Here is a 3,348-nt window from a genome sequence, read left to right as displayed (position 1 = left end):
AAACTTTAAAATGCTTTTACTATCAACCTAAAAAAAAAATCAAGCAAACAAAACCACCAACCCCCAGACGCTGGTAATTGGGAGCTGCTGCTAGTGTCAGTGAGGACTAAACGGGAGACGGAGGGGACGGTCTCCGGGGTCCTGGCCCGCGACCCGGTTCTCCCCGAGTCTACGGTGAGGACGAGGGGCGGGAAGAGGGGCGGCCGCGACCCCCGCCGGCCGCCAGCTCTGACCCAACGCGGGGCGGGCCCCGCGCGTCCCAGACAACTCAGGGAGCTGGGGAAGCAGGGGCGGCGCTAGCTGCGGGGAGGAGCGCGTGGGCCCCGGAGCCGGGAGCCTGGGCAGCACCAAGACGCCACCTCCACAAAACGCAAACGCCAGCAGCCGGGCGCGGGGCGCCTGCGGTCCCAGCTACCAAAGAGGCTGAGGCGGCAGGATCGCGTGAGCTCGGGGGGTCGAGGCTGCAGGGAGCCGAGATCCGGACACCGCGCTCCAGCCTGGGCGACAGTGAGACCCCGTCCCCAAAACGCAGCAGCCGCGCACCCAGAGGAGGACTCGAAGGCGGGCAGGGTCCCGGCCCCAAGCTCGCCGGCTGCAGGTGGTCGTGAGGAAGACGCCACAGCCCAGGCTAACCGCGACCAGCCGGATCGCGCGCGCGCGCACGTCCGGCGTCGCGGCGCCGGCCCCACCCCTCGGCGCGCGCGCGCCCGGCGGGCGGGGGCGGGGAGGGGGCGGAGCCGCCAGCGGCTGGGCTGAGGCGCTGAGGCGGCCCTGGCGGCGGCGGCGGCGGCGGCGGCGGCTGCTGCCGAGCGGCCAGGTCGGTGGCCGGGGCTCCGGGCCGCGCGAGGCTAGAGCCGCGCCGCGCCGCAGCGCACAGCCTACGAGGCGGAGAGCCGCCCAGCCCAGGACTGCGGCCGGAGGGCGCGCGTGTGGAGGACCAGGCGCGGCGCGGCGCGGCTGCGGCTGAGGTGAGGGCGGCGCGGGGCCGCGGCGGCTCGGGCGGGCGCGGAGGCTCCGGACCCCGCAGCGGCGGCGTTTATGTAAGCGCCGGGCAGGGGCTGGCGGCTGGGCCCAGGCTGCGGGCCGTCCCGGGAGCGGAGGGTGCCCGCGGGGAGGCGAGGCTGCCCCGGCACCGCCTGGCATTCACCCTCCCGGGGCGCCCATCTGCTCGGGCGTTCGGCCCCGGGAGGAGGCTGCGTCCCGGGCGGCCCCGCGTCCCCTCCCGCGGCACCGAGTCCGCGTGGGATGCAGCGCGCCGCGGGGAGGGCAGATGCGCCGGGACAAGGCTGCGCCCTGGCGACCCAGGCTGCGTTTTGGGGAGAGGACGCTGTGCCCCGGAGATCCGAGGCTGCGCCGGGGGCCGGGAGGCTGCCCGGGGAATAAGGCTGCGCCCGGGGCCGGGAGGCTGTGTCCCTTGGGGAACGCTGCGCCAGGGGACAGCAGGCTGCGCCCGAGACGAGGCTGGGGCCAGGCAGGGGAGGCTGCTGCCCTGTGGGGAGGGCACGCTCTGCCCCGGGAGTGGAGACTGCGTTGGGGACGAGGCTGCGCCCTGGACCGTCCTGCGTCTGCTGCCGAGGGCGCAGTGTCCGAGCGGGATGCTCTGCTCCGCGGGCGGCCCGGCGGGGAAGTTCCTGCGGGTGCGGGGCGTCTGCAGCGATCGGGAACAATCTGGGGCAGCTGGGGGCCCGAGGTGACTTTTGATGTATTCACACGGGGAGAAGGAAAATTACTGCGCTGTGGATGGGTGCGAGGGAAGGTGTCACATTGGGCTGTGGACGCTGAAACGTGTTGGAGTCCCGACTTACACGCTGGAGAACCTAAGCTAAAATGTGTTTCTGTCCAGATTTCCATGTCGGACATCTGCACTGTGGTGTTTAGTTCACAGTTAATATTTTTAGTCAGCAGGTTTGGGCTGTTACTTCTGATACAGGCATTTTATTTCTCTCGTAGACCAACGATATTGCATTCCATTCTCGAAGTATAACGAAAAGTGGCATGATAGCAAACTTGTTTCTTTACGTCTCGTGGCGTAATTAAGATGATAGAACCGTAGTTTTTTAATTGAGAATACAAATATGTATTTAATCCTCTTTGTTCGCTCTTAAATGTAGCCGTATGTTTTATTGCTTCGAAAGGTGCCACTCAGAGCTGCATTTTCCAAAACACTAGGTTGTTTTAAGAGCAGTTGTTCCTAGAAGGTAGAAAAGCTAATTGTCGTTTGATGATCATCTTTTACTTGGGATTGAGCCCACTGTATCTTTTTTGCTTGCTGAGGGTTTCCCAGAGGGGAAAGGGAGATGGAAAAAATGATAGAAGTTTGGCTGATACAAGACAGTTCCTTCTTGGGTAAGAGAAGTAACTGTCTCTCATTGCGTGGTGCCTCCAGAGAGCAGAGCCCACTATGCATGGGCAACCGCAACAGGGGATGGATAAATATTTGATGAGACAGGCTGAGCTGGGTGCTCGATCTTGCCTGTGGTGGAGAGGCGTGAATTCACACAGGATTTGAAAGGAATGCATTGTCTGTGAGTGATGCCCTGTTAGATAGTCTGAGCATTCCTAAGAGTGGGTATATCTCGCTACATCTACATCAAATTGGAAGCTATAGTTGGGAAGGAGAAAAGGAGGCCCTCCTGCCAGGGCAGTGGCTTAGAGAGAATTGGTACAGCTCTGATAAATTGATGACACATGTGTCTTTGGTGTGATGCGCTCGTGCAGTCATTACTGGGAGGCCATGGGGAAGGATTAGCTATGAAGTGATAACATCATCCACAAAAAACATCTTGGCGCAGAGGCTAATTTTACTTCTTCGTAAATTTATGTATTGTAAAGCATTTGAATTCTTTTAGATTTTTGGAATAATAATTTTTTTAACTTCTATTTGTCCAGTGAATGCATAAAACAAACTCAATTCATTTTCATTTGACAAGTGCTTGTCTATGGCCTGTTATGTGGTAGGCCTTCTCTGTTTTAGGCTGTAGGAGATACAGTACTGAGCAAGATAGGTAGAGTTCAGAAATGCTTCTGACATAAAACAATACATTTTTTTCTGATAGATTTAAAAAAATAAGCATGCACGCAGTACCTACAGAAAGGAAAGCCTCGGCCGGGCGCGGTGGCTCAAGCCTGTAATCCGAGCACTTTGGGAGGCCGAGGCGGGTGGATCACAAGGTCAAGAGATCAAGACCATCCTGGTCAACATGGTGAAACCCCGTCTCTACTAAAACTACAAAAAATTAGCTGGACATGGTGGCGCTTGCCTGTAGTCCCAGCTACTCAGGAGGCTGAGGCAGGAGAATTGCCTGAACCCAGGAGGCGGAGGTTGCGGTGAGCCGAGATCGCGCCATT

At 59.6% G+C, this 3,348-nt stretch overlaps 1 protein-coding gene across 1 annotated transcript in view; it reads left to right on the top strand.

Moving 5' to 3' along the window:
- The first annotated feature begins 832 nt into the window (after positions 1 to 832).
- Positions 833 to 3,348, top strand: part of ADARB1 (adenosine deaminase RNA specific B1) — a 150,309-nt gene continuing 147,793 nt past the window's right edge. Inside the window, exon 1 of the mRNA XM_017538539.2 lies at positions 833 to 968. The gene's annotated coding sequence lies outside the window, so the exon portion shown is untranslated. The remainder of the gene's footprint in view (positions 969 to 3,348) is intronic.

The sequence above is a fragment of the Cebus imitator genome, unplaced genomic scaffold (genome assembly GCF_001604975.1).
Source record: "Cebus imitator isolate Cc_AM_T3 unplaced genomic scaffold, Cebus_imitator-1.0 Scaffold112, whole genome shotgun sequence".
NCBI lineage: Eukaryota > Metazoa > Chordata > Mammalia > Primates > Cebidae > Cebus > Cebus imitator.
The sequence above is the reverse complement of the archived record's forward strand: the minus strand, read 5'-3'. Positions and strand labels throughout refer to the sequence as shown.